Source organism: Ascaphus truei, chromosome 18 (assembly GCF_040206685.1).
Source record: "Ascaphus truei isolate aAscTru1 chromosome 18, aAscTru1.hap1, whole genome shotgun sequence".
Lineage (NCBI taxonomy): Eukaryota > Metazoa > Chordata > Amphibia > Anura > Ascaphidae > Ascaphus > Ascaphus truei.
The window spans coordinates 42068040-42085199 of record NC_134500.1 but is presented as its reverse complement, the minus strand read 5'-3'; positions in this window follow the sequence as shown (position 1 = coordinate 42085199).

Sequence of the window (17160 nt, the reverse complement as noted above, 5' to 3'; positions counted from 1 at the left end):
TCCCTGTGTGTGTGTGTCCCTGTGTGTGTGTGTTCCTGTGTGTGTGTCCCTGTGTGTGTGTCCCTGTGTGTGTGTGTGTCCCTGTGTGTGTGTGTGTGTGTGTGTCCCTGTGTGTGTCCCTGTGTGTGTGTGTTTGTGTCCCTGTGTGTCCTTTGGCCCGTCACTCCGCCTCAGGCCAATGAGAGGTGTGCGGGGGCGGGCCAAGGGACCAATCAGATTTCCCCTAGGGACACCGGACATCCAGGCAGGCAGGCAGGCAGGCAGGCATACAGTGCTTTCACTAATATAGTATAAGATATGTGACCTTTTGGACACTGGGTAATTGGAGCATCTGCAGCTGTGATACCAGGGATGCTCAGGACAGCCCCCAGAAGTTTAGACAGAATACACAAAAAAACACAACGTTCATAGTGCATTATGAGCGTTGTGCGCTGTGTTTTTTGTGTATTCATATCTGTGACGATAGCTTTATGACAGGCTGTAATTTACACCAAATATATATATATATATATATATATATATATAAAAACTGGGTCTGAACTGGGACGAGACTTAGATATGATAAAATATAATTTATTCCTTGATAAAGGTGAACACAACAAATATATAAATAACAGGCAAAATATGGACACTTACTTAAAATGTAAATGATGAAACAGTCATATCTGGACTGGCAGTTCATACAGCAATCTTCATAGTCATCAAGACACCAAAGACATGAAAGACCTCTGGCATCAAGACATTGCATAGCGTTTCTCTCAGCAATCAAGGTGGTATAAAAAGACACAGGATAAAGGGTTGACCACAGATTATATACCTTTTGTAACCCTATCCTTAACATTAAGTACAGGTGATTGGTTTTCAATTACCTCTAGCCACTCACTAACATGGGAACACATTTTGATCCATGCCCCCCTGCTAGCTGGCACATGCGCATTAGAACTCTGGGGTCTCATTTCTGTAGCCCCACATTTGCATCGGGGATGCCAGCCAGTCTACTAAATGGAATTCCTGGCAGGATACGCTTTGTTGTAAGGTGTTAACTGGGACACTTAAAGACTGCTCTGGTGTGAGCCGTTTCCGCCCTCAGGTAAACAGTGAGGGTGACAACATTTTTTGAACAATACTTAAGTCCTAAACATTGGGTCGCCTCTCTGGCCATATGCTACTCTGGTATGCAAAGGAATTTCCTCTGGGTTTTATCCCTGCTTTGGGACACAGCATTAAAGATAAAACACAAACATATTAAAATATCCGGTTCCGTTGGGTCCAGCGGGTCTAAACTTCCCAGTTCTCAATGCCGGAACTGGGACACCCTATGGTCCAATTTGAGACTTGCTACGACCTTCGGAACCGGATTTACACAAATACACCTTAAACCGTTTCCTATTTTAATACAAAACTCTGCTGTAAATTAAATCACGATTTTTCACTAAATACCCATTGTAAACAACGGGCTCCACCGCCATAGACTTTCAATGGCAAACCGCCGCCGTTGGCGGCTATGGGAATCCTCCACCATAGACTTTCAACGGGGCTGCGCCGCCGTTGAAGTCAATGGGGGTTTTCCGCCATAGCCGGTCTATGGAGATTGGCCGCCATTGGAGTCTATAGGAAAAGTCCCGCACTTTCAAGGGGGTCCATACTCCGTCGGGTTGGTCCAAGAGGGTCAAGGATGGTTCTGCAGCGATGCCGGAGCAGTGACTACATATACCCCAAACCCTGATCCTCTGGACCCTCCGGAACCGGAGCTATGGATTACCAAATTTCAGCTTTTGACACTTAGCCGTTTTCCTGAGCTGTTTCTGCCGCCGCCATTGGAACCCATGGCGCGACCCGCTCTTCTCGGGTCGACCCTTATCGGGGGTCCAGGCTTCGGGGACTCGGTGGTGGTCGAGTGGGGGGAGGCCTAGGAACTAGGGGCAAAAAGAATTTTATTTCTAGGTGCTCTAGAACTGTTTATTCCCACGCCACTTGTCGTTGAGCTTGACTAATCAGTGATCAAAGCTCTCTTTTAGAAAAAGTATCCGCTTTGCGGTTTTGCGGTTTGGACGGCAGCCAACTCGTTCCTGGAAAGCGCCTTCGAGGGATCTCCATTGAAGTCAATGAGCCCATTGACTTACAATGGGAAACCGCCGCTCCTCCTCTCGGACGCCATCTGCTGGTCTTCACAGGAAACAGGGCCAAAACAGCAAGATTCGCCATTAGAATGCATTGAGCCCTAATGGCGGCCTATGGAACCCTGCAAAATGGTGCCTGAAAAGGCGGGAAAATTACACAAAGGGCTATAATCATTAAAGGACTATTAACCCTTGTACTCCCGGATGGATCCTAGTGTGTGTGTGATGCAGACACTGATATAACAATAAAACCTGGGAATAGGGGAATACACATTTTCATGTTATAACAAGGGTTAAATCACATTTCTGGACCTCAGCCCAGTTAACCCCTTGTCTCCCTGGTGAGGTCAGGGGGTGGCCAATTGGGGTGTAACCCCTTTAATCCCAGACCAAATCCACCCCATCGTCACAATATCGCATGCTTATGTTGTCATCATCGGAACACGTGACGTGAGCGGTTACTCACACTTGACCGTGTGAGTAGTTATTTACTATAGTTAGTACCATTTATCTCCCCCCACTCCATCAGTGTGATGGTGGAAATCCTGTGTACACCAATGTGTATGGGCTTTCACTGGTATATGTACAATTGGTGTAAGTGTGCTCATCCTGTCTCTGTCCTCTCTGGTAGAGACCGTCTTGGGGCGAATCTATACTGCGCGGTCTCGTTAGTGGCTTATTATTTTTGAAGGAACTGATTAAAAATGGAGAAGTTTTTACTGAAGTGTAATAAGCACGCTAGGACTGAAAATGAAGACGATGCACCACAAACTAGTGGCGGGTGTTTAAAGAAGCGGAAATATCGTAAATATGACGACAGTTATTTGGATTTTGGCTTTACATCAACAAATGTCAACGGTGAAGAAAAACCGCAGTGTGTACGTGTTTGAAGACTTTGGCGCCAGAGTGCATGCTTCCGAGTAAGCTAAAACGCCATTTAGAAACCAAGCATTCGAACATGGTTGGTAAACCTCGCGACTTCTTTGCCAGAAAGGTAAAAGAATTAAAACAACAGCAAGGTACATTTTCTCACCATGTATCAATACCAAACAATGCTTTGCTAGCATCATACAAGGTTGCATATAGAGTTGCGAAGTGTAAAAAGCCCCATACTATCGCAGAACAACTAATTCTACCGGCTCCTATAGATATGGTGAACATTATGATCGGCGAATCTGGGGAAATTGCTTTCAAATGTGCCTTTCTCTAACAATACTGTCAGGCGCAGAACTGAGCACATGGCGGAGGATCTCAATGATTAGTTAATTGAAAAAATATAAGGGAAGGAATTTGGCTTGCAGCTGGATGAGGCCACTACAATAATAAGGATGCACATTTGATTTGCTATGTAAGGTTCATAGATGGCAATGACATTGTGGAAGACCTTCTTTTTTGTAAAAGTATTACTGCAGGTACAAAAGCTCAAGACTTGTTCGAGATCCTGGATACATTTATTGTTGAAAATAATTTGGAATGGACAAAGTGCGTTGGTGTCTGTACTGATGGTGGTCGTTCGATGTCCGGTCGTTACGGAGGATTACAGGCGCTTATTCGAAAGAAAGCTCCGAATTCAATGTGGACCCATTGCATCATTCACAGAGAAGCACTCGCATCAAAGTATTTGAGTCCTCCGCTGAATATGGTTTTAGAACGTGTGGTGAATGTGGTAAATTTTATAAAAACTCGGCCATTGAAAGCAAGGTTTTTCAAAAAATTGTGTGAGGATATGGGAGCCGAGTACACATCTTTGTTGTACTACTGCCACTCACGGTGGCTCTCACGTGGCAATTTCTTATCCCGTACATTTCAATTACGGCAAGAAATTTACATTTTTCTTGAAGAAGAAAAACACGAGTATGCCAAACACTTTGTGGAAACTGATTTTTTGGTGCAACTAGCATACTTGGGCTTAGGCATTAGACAGTGAGGCATTTAAAGTGAGGGTTTTAAGTGATAAATACAGTTAGACTACAGTTAATATATATATATATATATATATATATATATATATATATATATATATATATATATATATATATATATATATACTCACTTTCTTCATGCAAGACCAATAACCAATAACCTTAGCTGATATGACATGGATCTAATTGCATTCTCTTCACAGGTATGTTCCTGATGTTGAAACCCTGTGTAAAAGACTGCATCTGGCCTTGTAGAATTGATATAAGTATGTTCCTGATGTTGAAACTCTGTGTAAAAGACTGAATCTGGCCTTGTAGAATTGATATAAGTATGTTCCTGATGTTGAAACCCTGTGTAAAAGACTGAATCTGGCCTTGTAGAATTTATATAAGTATGTTCCTGATGTTGAAACCCTGTGTAAAAGACTGAATCTGGCCTTGTAGAATTGATATAAGTATGTTCCTGATGTTGAAACCCTGTGTAAAAGACTGAATCTGGCCTTGTAGAATTGATATAAGTATGTTCCTGATGTTGAAACCCTGTGTAAAAGACTGAATCTGGCCTTGTAGAATTGATATAAGTTAGTATGTTTCAATGTAAAAAGGTTTTTTTTTTTTTTTCCTCTTAACTCTGTGCTGTTAATTGACCAAATGGAACAAGCTGACTGATTGGGGAGGGGGAGGGTCATGTGACTGTTTTATCTGTATAATACCAACACCTTTCCTGCATCTTTAGGCATTAGACAGTGAGGCATTTAAAGTGAGGTTTTTAAGTGATAAATACAGTTAGACTACAGTTTGATTAGAGGTGACTGGGGACTGCTTCTTTCTGCAAACTCTTTAACTCACGACAACAAACGGTAAGCTATTCAGATCACACTATGATCCCATGCTTGCTAACCTGCCTATTTCAACCCCCCACCCCTTTACAATTTATTCACTGCAGCCTCTCCCAAAACTGACTGCACAATACACTGAAACCCTGAACTGACTCTAGCATTGCAATACAGCTAAACATTTGACAAGGAACAGGCACATACCTGCTGTTTAGTCTGCTTACACTCACTCTGCTCACAACAGCTTCTTGCAGCACTGCCTACGTCTGGCATCATGAACCTGCTATGTATTTTAACTTTTTTCTTTCTCCTGGCCTCATGGAGATGTTACTCCCTCTATCCACTACAAACTCCTCCATCCTGGCCCACACCCAACATCACCATACACCCTGGACTACTCAAAAGCCTTGCACTATCTACTGAATGTTGGTGGAGAACTCTAAAAACCAGCACACCAACCACTGCTCACTCTAATGGAAAACACCACAAATTTACAACTTGCAAACAACTACCCAAATTTCTACTCATACTATTACTCTCTTTAGCAGGTGATATTGAAACTAACCCAGGTCCTCCCATTTCAGCTCTGTCCCATGCCCCTGAGAACTCCACCTTTAAATTCCAAAAAGGGCTATCTGTCGCCCATATAAACATCCGGAGCCTGCTGCCCAAACTGGATGAACTAAGGGCATGGTGCCTTATGCATAAACCCAAAGCCATTGTTCTTACAGAAACATGGCTATCCCCTAAAACCCCTGATGCAAATATCGCCATTTAGGGATACTCCATTTTTAGGAGAGATAGGTCAAAGAGAGGAGGAGGGGTGTTATTTTATATTGCAGACACCTTACAATTTACACTGTTAAATTGCCCACCAAGTCCACCCTCTTTTGAAACTCTAGTTGGCAAAATCTGCCTCCCCTTTTCTAAGCCCATCTTGCTTGCTGGCATCTACCGCCCCCCTAAAGCCCCTCTACAATCCTTGACTGATATCACCCAATTTCTTGGCTCCATTTCCTCTCTGAATGAGAAGAGTGAGCTGCTAGTTCTAGGGGATTTCAACTTCAATTGGCTTGACCCTAAAAACCACAAAATCCAGATACAACTCAAGTCACTTAACCTATCACAACTCATTTCCCAACCCACACGGATAAACCTGAAATCACATAACCATTCCTTGCTAGACTGGATTCTCTCCTCAAACCCCAGCAGAATCCAATCCTCTGGCATCCTTCCTGACATTTTCAGTGACCATGCAATAGTGTACTGTGTAAGGAAAATTAAACCGCCCCATTCAAACCCTAAAGTTCTCCTCACTAGAACATTTAAAAACTTTAACCCACAAAAGTTTCTGGATGACCTTACCAACTGCCCATGGCACAGAATCGATTTAATTCCCGACCCTGATTCTGCGCTCGACTATTTCCAATCCGAGTTCTTAAAGCTCTGCAATACCCATGCTCCACTATGCAAAATAAGGGTACGGGGGGCCCACCTTCCATGGGTTACACCTGACCTTATTGCACTCTACCAGTTCAGGGATGCCTTGTGGAAAAGCTACAAAGTAACTGGCACTACCAAGGATCTCAATCACTACAGATGCATGCGGAACATGTGCACAAGGCAAACAAGGCATGCAAAAGCACAATATTACTCTGACAATTTCCACCAGAATACATCAAACCCAGCTAACTTCTTGAACGTTATCAACACTATATTCCATCCTCCTAACCATCAACAACCAAGTAATATCACTAAGGGGGATATTACTCTGACAAACCCCACTGACATTGCAAATGCATTCAATGATTACTTTGTGGGGTGTGCCACTAACTTATTAGCGAAACGCAGCACAAACCCCAAATATGAATCTCATCCTGGGAGTATCCCTACAGTCCCACCCCCTCCCAACACTGCCCACAATTTTCAATTTAGCCCAGTATCTGAAGAGGAGATTACACAAGCGCTCCTCAAACTAAAACTAAGCAGCCAATGTGGACCCGACTTACTACAATCTAGGTTCCTACGACTTGGTGCCCCAGCCATTGCCAAACCAATTGCGTCCATAGTCAACTCTATCCTGTCTGCAGGCCATATCCCTAAGACCTGGAAAACTGCCAGAGTTGTCCCAATCTTCAAAAGTGGGGACAAAAACACTGTCTCAAACTACAGGCCAATCTCACTTCTCCCAATTCTATCCAAAGTCATGGAAAAATGTGTCCACTCCCAATTAAGCGATTTCTACACCAAGACAAATTTCCCTAGCCAATTCCAGTCTGGGTTTCGTCCCAAACACTCCACCGTAACTACCCTGCTAAAAGTTTGCAATGAAATCCAGTGTGGAATGGAACGGGGTCAACTCACTGGTGCAGTATTCCTAGATTTTGCAAAGGCTTTTGACACAGTTGATCATGTTATCCTGCTTAACAAACTCCAGAGCTCTGGAATAGGGAAACATGCTTTAAACTGGTTTCAGTCCTACCTATCAGGAAGATCCCAACATGTGTCCATCTCAGGCTCTAACTCCAACCCCCTGGATATCACCTGTGGTGTCCCGCAAGGCTCTGTTCTGGGGCCCCTACTCTTCTCAGTGTTCATTAATGATCTTCCCACAGCTTGTAAGGAAGCCTCAATACACATGTATGCAGATGACACAATCCTATATGCACACAGCCATAGCCGCTCTGACCTTCAACACATACTTCAGTCTGACTTTTTGAGACTCGAAAACTGGATTTCCCAAAACAAACTGTTTTTAAACACTGACAAGACTGTAACAATGGTATTTGGGACCAAGACTAAATTTGTAAAGCTTCCAGTGACTGAGCTCCTGATTAGAACAAACGCTAACACCACCCTAACCCCTGTCACAAGTTTTAAATACCTGGGCTTATGGTTTGACTCCCACTTAACATTCGGGATGCACATTGATACCCTGACAACCAAGACCTATGCCAAACTAGGGGTACTTTACAGGAACAAATCCTCCCTAAGTCTCCTGGTCAGAAAGCGTATTGCACAGCAGATGCTAATGCCAATTATTGACTATGGAGACATAGTATATGGCTCGGCACCTCAAACCCACCTTAGCAAACCTGACACCCTCTACAATTCAATTTGTCGTTTTGTTCTCCAATGCAACTACAACACACATCACTGCGAAATGCTCAAAGAACTAGATTGGTCATCACTAGAGTCTAGGCGCAAAGTTCACCTTTCCTGTCTCACCCTCAAATACTTTCTGGGCAAGCTACCCAGCTACCTGAACAAGCTCCTCACCCCTACCACATGCAGCACCTATCACCTGAGATCAGACTCCAAAAGACTATTCATGGTCCCAAGGCTCAACAAAATATCCGGATGTTCCTCCTTCTCCTTCCGTGCACCCCAAAACTGGAACAACCTAACAGAGACTCTCATATCCACCACCAGCTTAAGTTCTTTCAAATCTAAGGCTGTCTCACACTTTAATCTGGTCTGTAACTGTTTCATACGCTCATAATATATATTTTCTTTAACTGTGCACGCAATGTCTTGTATATAATATATACCTTGTTCATTTATGTAACTGTACTTGTAACCATGTATTTGTCATATTAACTATGCCCAGGACATACTTGAAAACGAGAGGTAACTCTCAATGTATTACTTCCTGGTAAAATATTTTATAAATAATATCTTTGACAAGTTAAATGCGTTGAATCTCTCCCTACAGGGAGGCAACATGCACATTTTGACATTGGCTGGGAAGATTTCAGCTTTCAGAAAAAAATTACTAATGTGGAGAAGAAATATGAATGAAGACGGTGGCAAAGATTGTTTCCCCTTGTTGCAGCATTTTGTGATCGCCAATGAAGTTGATTTCTCTAAATCTGTTTTTGAAGATCATCTATCACAGGTTATCAAGTGGTTTGAAAAATACTTTCAGGAGGAAGATGATATTGACAAATTCGCATGGATTCAAGACCCATTCAAAGCCCAAACTCCACCTGAATTTACTTCTTTAGAAGAAGAGAATCTTATTCAGCTATCTTGCGACAATACACTGAAGACCAAATTTTGCCGCATGGATATTACTGAATTTTGGCGTTCATTAAAAGATGAATATCCGCTGTTAAGTGGTAAAGCTCAGCGAACCTTAATTCCATTTGCAACGTCATATTTGTGCGAAGCTGGGTTTTCGGCGGTCGCTGTGATTAAAAGCAAATACCGTGCAAAAATCAACATGGAACAGGAAATGAGGGTGGCTGTATCCAGTTTGATTCCGAGGTTTGAAAAGATGTGTAGTGAAAAACAGGCTCATCCGTCTCACTAATAATTTCCATCAATAAATTGTTTTTATGGTTTTTACATTCGTGTTTAATTTGTATCACTGTGTGTCTGAGAGTGGCTGTGTGTCTGAGAGAGACAGTGTGTGTGTGTGAGAGAGAGAGAGACAGTGTGTGTGTGTGTGTGAGAGAGAGAGACAGTGTGTGTGTGAGAGAGAGAGACAGTGTGTGTGTGTGTGACAGAGACAGTGTGTGTGAGAGAGAGAGAGACTATGTGTGTAAGAGAGACAGTGTGTGAGAGAGAGAGAGACAGTGTGTGTGTGAGAGAGAGAGAGACAGTATGTGTGTGAGAGAGACAGTGTGTGTGTGAGAGAGAGAGAGACAAAGTATGTGTGAGAGAGAGAGACAGTGTGTGTGTGAGAGAGACACAGTGTGTGTGTGAGAGAGACACTGTGTGTGTGTGTGAGAGAGAGACAGTGTGTGTGTGTGAGAGAGAGACAGTGTGTGTGAGAGAGAGAGACAGAGTGTGTGAGAGAGAGAGACAGGGTGTGTGTGTGAGAGAGACACAGTGTGTGTGTGTTTGTGTGTGTGTGTGTGTGTGAGAGAGAGAAACAGTGTGTGTGTGTGTGTGTGTGTGTGTGTGAGAGAGACACAGTGTGTGTGTGTGAGAGAGAGAGACAGTGTGTGTGTGTGAGACTGTGTGTGTGTGTGTGTGTGTGTGTGTGTGTGTGTGTGTGTGTGTGTGTGTGTGAGAGACTGTGTGTGTGTGTGTGTGTGTGTGTGTGTGTGTGTGTGTGTGTGTGAGAGAGAGACAGTGTGTGTGTGTGTGTGTGAGAGAGAGACAGTGTGTGTGTGTGAGAGAGAGACAGTGTGTGTGTGAGAGAGAGAGACACATACACGCCCAGGGAGATAATACCGGTATACACATACACGCCCAGAGAGGTAATACCGGTATACACATACACGCCCAGAGCGGTAATACCGGTGTACACGTACATTCCCAGAGAGGTAATACCGGTATACATACACGCCCAGAGAGGTAATACCGGTATACACATACACGCCCAGAGAGGTAATACCGGTATACACGTACACGCCCAGAGAGGTAATACCGGTGTACACGTACATTCCCAGAGAGGTAATACCGGTATACATACACGCCCAGAGAGGTGATACTGGTATACACATACACGCCCAGGGAGATAATACCGGTATACACATACACGCCCAGAGAGATAATACCGGTATACACATACATGTCCAGTATTCCCTCTAATTTTTTACTGGACAGGGTCGAAATACAGGACAGTCCGGTTCAATACTGGACACCTGGCAACCCTACAATGCACATAATCTGATATGCATATGTGTCAAATCAACCATCTTATCAACACTCTAGAGCATGAAATCGCTATGGTTAGTATCACCATGAGGGTAGAAGTCTGTGATCAATGCATATAAATGTATGTGAAAAGGCTGGGAGCAAAAAGAAACTGCGATCTGCGATCTGAGCTGTTTAGGGTAGGATCCAAGATGGTGCCGCCACGCCCCAGGACTTCATAAAATCCCTGACGTGCGTTTCGCTTGACACGGCATGCTTCATCGAGAGGGGGGGGAGTCATATGCATACCAGGTCTCCTCGGCGGTCCCACCATTCCTCCCCCTTCAGCACAGGTATCTTAAGTGTATATACAGTCATGTGAAAAAGAAAGTACACCCTTAGTGAATTCAATGGTTTTACATATGAAGACATAATAACAATCATCTGTTCCTTAGCAGGTCTTAAAATTAGGTAAATACAACCTCAGATGAACAACAACACATGACATATTACACCGTGTCATGATTTATTTAACAAAAATAAAGCCAAAATGGAGAAGCCATGTGTGAAAAATGCTCAAAGAACTAGATTGGTCATCACTTGAGTCTAGGTACAAAGTTCATCTTTCCTGTCTTGCCTTCAAATACTTCTTGGGCAAGCTACCCAGCTACCTGAACAAGCTCCTCACCCCTCCCACACGCAGCACTTATCATCTGAGATCTGACTCAAAAGACTGTGGCTGGTCCCAAGGTTTAACAAAGTATCCGGCCGCTCCTCTTGCCGTGCACCCCAAAACTGGAACAATCTACTGGAGACGAGATTTTTATTTGAATACACATAGCTTTTACAGTTATTAACAGTAAACCTCCCCATTAGTGATGGAGTTTAAAGAGAAGCATCGGAAGAATAATAAGCATCCCATTATTTTCTGTGGCTGGGAATGGCTGTAGTAATAGAACGAGGCAGGAGAGAACAGAAACGTTTAGACATACAGTATGTGTCGATATTATGTGTATTAAGGGGGTATTATGTGTATTGGGGAGGGTTATTGAATGTGGGGGAGACAGAGGTGGGGGTGTGGAAGAGCGAAGTGGGGGTGTGGGAGAGCGAGGTGAGGGTGTGGGAGAGAGCGAGGTGAGGGTGTGGGAGAGAGCGAGGTGAGGGTGTGGGAGAGAGCGAGGTGAGGGTGTGGGAGAGAGCGAGGTGAGGGTGTGGGAGAGAGCGAGGTGAGGGTGTGGGAAAGAGAGAGGTGGGGCTTTGTAACGGGTGCTCACCACAAGACGGGACTACGAGGTGGGGATGTTAGTGTACATACACCGACCTCCAGCCGAGTGAGCGTGTCCGGAGTGCAGAGTGATAGTCATATAGCCGGGTCACGGTTGGAGAAGTGAGGATAGTCGTAATACTCTCCGGATGATCGTAGAGGGTAGCCGGGGTCCAGGGGCGGAGAAGGTAGAGATCCAGAAGCAAGTCAAGGTAGAGAGAAGTCGGGGGTCCAGGTACAAGCCGAGGTCAAAACACTGAGAGACTGTAACGCTTAGCTCACCACAAACGAAGCGCGACCGCGGTGCTGAGGTAGGGATATGGTTAACGCCGACCCACAGCCATGCGGGCGTGCCTAGGATGAAGAGTAGTCGTTCAAGCCAGGTCAGGGTTATAGATTTGAGAGTAGTGTAAGTACTTGCCAGGTCTGGAGTGGAGAGTTGCGGATTGTCGGAGTGCTTAGCCAAGTTCAGGATTGGAGAGTAGCGGATAGTCGGGGTACGTAGCCAGGTTCAGGATAGGAGAATATCGGATCGTTGGAGTACTTAGCCAAGGTCAGGACTGGAGACAGGAGAATGGTCGTTCGTAACCGGATCAGGAGAGGAGAGGTGCGGAATCCAAGAGACAAGCAAGGTAGGCAAGAAGAGGTAAATCAGCAAGGCAAGGTCACAGGAACTGGAATGCAGCAAGGCACGGCATCACACTAGACTATGCTCAGCAAGGAATAAGAGCTTACTCAAGTTATGTAAAGGCAGAGCCTCCAATAGCCAGCCAGGGCAGAACCAGGAAGTAAGCACCGATAGGCTGTGGTGCACACAGGTGTGCCCTATGATGCTGTTAGGAATCTGATTTCTCAGCGTCGTCCGCGCAACACACAGACTACCTTCAGGGGACTCAGGGCGCGCAGCGCAACCTCCACTTACCTGCCTCCACAGGCCGTCAGCTCCTCCGTCGCCGCAGGGCCCCTCCCCTCGGCGGTCCCACCATTCCTTCTCAGTGGCAGGCGCGGGTCCTCCGCCCCGCTCACACACGTGTGTCCTCCAACACTGGTTGCGTGCACACGCAGCTTACAGAGCACACGCCCAGCATCCACTCTTCTACTTCCACTCCTGCTGTGAGGCTCCGCACCCGTACACCGCACGGTTGTAATCAGAGTGCTACCAGTGCTCACCTGGGTTGTATCAGCCACACCTATCCAGAGAGGCTCCCTGCAGTCCTCCTGACCCGCCTCCATCCCTGATTGGTCAGCCCAGCCTTATCTAGCATCTCTGAGCCCTCACTCATCGCTCGACATAGTCTCTGTATGGAAGTGTTTGGTGTACTCTCTGTTACTACAGGTTTTGACACGGCTCGTACGACTACCCCCTTTGGCTCTCGACTTCGGCTCTCCTTGGACTACTTATTCTCTGGCATCCCACGATCACGGCTTGGACTTCAACCTTCCTCATCTCTCCGTTCCCTGACATTGGCAAGGCAATCACTATTCTACTCCTATACCCGGTACCGGCAAATATTGGCTACGTTACTTACATCTGGCCTGGCAACGCTTAATACCACACTCCGGACACGCTCCCTTTGCTGCGGGTGTGTGAATTCCTACCTCCCCCTTCAGCACAGGGGACGGGTCTGGTCTGCGGACAGCACCGGCGTAACATTATGTCGATCCCACAAGACGCAGACCAGACTGAAGTAAGGCAGTTTCTCTCTGATCTAAGAAAAGAAAAAAAATAGGGAAGCGCAGTAAAACGGGTGATGGCAAAATGACAACTTTATAATGAATATATAACACAAAATGAACAATAAACAACAAATGTTATAATAAAATCAGTATTTGAATAATGTCCATATGATTGGAATCACTGGTGAGCGGCGATCATAGCCGGCTGCTGCAGAAAAAAAGTCAAAAGGATAACAACTGGTAAATAAACCTGGTGCAAGATCAAACTTTCCAGGACCAGATAAATGCACAGATCGTTGCGGGATGGAAAAGTTAATAAGGGGGGAGTGTATACGGCCGTTAATGAGCCACTGCTGAATGAGCTCACCCAACCTCTAATTGTTGATATAGAGTGGCACGTAGATTCCTCCCCGTCGATTCCTCCCCAACCAGCTCCTCCGAGTCTCAGATGTTGGAGACCGACTGTATCCAGCCCTCCGGGCTTCCGGGTATGGCGTCACTGCCGGACGTGACGCACTAACTCTTCCCCGCTACAGCAGGGACTGTTTGATCCTCCTCCGCAGCGCAGATCGCGGACAGACACGCAAAGTCACCGCCGCTCCCTCCAAGGCACGCAACAGTGCCAAATGAAACCAGTCAATAGGACAAATGGGAGCACAGACCCCTGGCTCCTCCTCCTACGCGTTTCACCACTAAAATGGCTTTATCAGGGATACCACAGAGTGGAAATCATAGAGTATATATACCCCTAGTGATAGCTAGACTAATTCAATAATCAGCAATAATATATATTCACTCAATCAATAAAAACAAGGGGGTAAATGAACTCCTACTCACAGTATAGGGAATGGTTCATGTCACATAAAAAACGCAACTATTAAAATACACAATGAAAAACAACAATAAAATAAATTAATTAACATTAAAATGGATAGATAAACACATATAAATACGTTTAAACATTATAAAACAATCCTCAATAGATACCAAAAAATTTGTTTAAACATTTAATGTAATAGATGGTGGATCTAAATCAGTCAATAAAATTCTCACATCTACTATTGAAATGCTAAAAGATCAAGCTCCTCATTGAGACCTCTTGGACTCAGTGTTTGTAATTTAAAAATCCAATAGGTCTCCTGTTTTTTGAGTCTTAAAAGTCTATCTCCTCTCATATTAGTTTTCTCAATCTGTTCAATACCCTTAATAGAGAGTCCTCCAATGCACATATTGTGTTTTGTAACGAAATGTCTGGAAACTCCATGGCCAACAAAACCTTTTGTTTCAATTTTTTTTATTAGGCATTGATACAGCATACAGTGTGACAGTTATATCTTAGCCTAATACAGGATTTTTTCTTTTTCCTTGACACAGTCTCAGCATGCCCCCGGTCCTTCTTCTCGGACCGTAGGGGCTAGTGAGGGGGGGGAGAGGAAATAGAAATAGAGAGGGTAGGAGGGGGGGTGGGGGGTGTCCCATCCTCCTCAGTGTTCCGTATGGAGTCTCTCCTTTGACCTGATCATCCTTAGTTATGGGGGGGAGTTGGGGCAGGGTTAATTAGCTGGACGTATCAGCCACGGTTACCACACTTTGTAGAAAGAGGCCGTAGTCCTTTTCAAAAAGGCTGAAAGTTGCTCCATGAGCATTACCTCCTGGATTCTTTTCATGATTGTTTGCTTGGGGGGGGGGGGGAGACACCTTCTTCCATGAGGCAGCCACCGCACATCTAGCCGCCGTGAGAATGAAGGAGATTAATTTCCTTGTTGGGCGGTCAATATTCTCTATTGGCCTGGCCAACAAGTAGGTCAGCGGATCAATAGGTATGGTGAGGCCTATGACCTCTTTAATTATAGACTGTATGGTTTCCCAGTATTTCTGAATTTCCGGACATGTCCACCAAATGTGTGCCATGTCTCCCTTTTGTCCGCAGCCTCTCCAGCATAGATCGGAGGCCAAGGGGTAGATTTGATTTATTCTAACTGGGGTAAGATACCAGCGGAACAGTATTTTATAAATATTTTCCTTGATTGTGGTACATATGGAAGTTCCTGAGGCTGCTTCCCAAATACTTTCCCAGTCCTCTCGGTCTATATCTATGTTCAATTCTGCTGCCCAATGCAGCATGTAGTCATGGGTGGGGGAATCTTTTGCCGTTTCCAGTTCCGTGTAAATTTGGGTTATGAGATCTTTTTGGTGTGCTGTTTCCCTGCACAGCCGTTCAAAATTAGTGAGAGGGGGAAATTCCAACGTTGGGGATAGTGTTTGGATGAAGTGTCTAATTTGCAGATATTTGAAGACGTTCAGTCCTGCCATTTCATATTTGTTTCGCAATCTTTGGTAACTCAGGAACTGCCCAAAGCTCAGGAGGTCGGCAACTGCTCTGATATTTTTAACTGTAAATTGGTCGAATTGTCTAGGCTCACAACCAGGTGGGAATTTGGGACTGCGAATAATTGGGATGAGTTGAGATTTAGGGGTCGTGAGCTTAAATTTAAGTTTGCATTTCGTCCATATCTCCCATGTGTGTTTCATTGGGTCCAATTTGAATTTGCTAGTCTGCATATCTTCCCTGCTCAGGGACCAAAGGCATGCTGGCAGTGAAGGCGTGCCGGCATATTGCGATTCTATATCTAGCCAGCAATATTGGCTCGGGTTTGCGTTCCAGACTACTACCTGTCTCAGCTGAATGGCTTGGTAATATCTCATAATGTCTGGGACTCCTAGACCCTCTCTCCCCCTTGAGGCAAGCAGAACTGCCCTGGCGATTCTGGGTTTTTTACCCTGCCAAATAAAATGAAAGATCTGATTTTGTATAATTTTCAGTTCTGAGCCAGGGATGTGAATCGGGAGAGTCTGGAAGAAATATAACAATCTGGGGAGTATATTCATTTTGACCGAGATCATTCTCCCGATCCATGATATTTGGTATCCTCCCCATTTATCAAGATCCTGTTTGATTTTCCGGAATAAGGGCGGGTAATTATGTTGGTACAGGGAGTGGTAGTTCCTCGGTATCTTTACTCCCAAATATTTGATACAAGAGGGACTCCACCGGTAGCTAAAATTTAGTTTGAGGAGTTTCACCTCTGGCTCTGGCAGGTTTAGATTTAACGCTTCAGATTTATCGCTATTAATTTTATAGCCTGATATTTTCCCAAAGTGTTTGAGTTCTTTTTGGAGATTGGGGAGGGAAATTTGGGGTTGGGAGAGTGTTAAGATGATATCGTCCGCGAATAAAGATATCTTATATTGTACTTGTCCTATTTCTACTCCTTGGATGTCCCGATTGTTTCGAATTGTGGACGCCAGGGGTTCTATGGTGAGTGCAAAGAGGAGAGGGGATAAGGGGCATCCCTGTCTTGTGCCGTTTTTAATATTAAATCTCTGGAGACTGCCCCCTGGTAATTTTACCATTGCTGACGGATCTTGGTAGAGTCTACGGACCCCTTCTAGGTATGCGTCTTTAAAGCCGAATTTACGCACAGTGTGGTCTAGGAAGAGCCAGTCGATTCTATCGAACGCCTTCTCTGCGTCTAGGCTCAGGAGTATTGCTTTGGTTCCTGTGAGGTTGACATGGTCTGTAATATTGATTATCTTACGAGTGTTGTCCGAGGCTTGCCTGCCTGCGACAAACCCTACTTGGTCTATATGTATAAGTCTCGGTAAGATTGGGTTTAGCCTATTCGCCAGTATTTTACTGTATAATTTGAGGTCATTATTGAGAAGGGAGATTGGACGATAGCTTCCACATT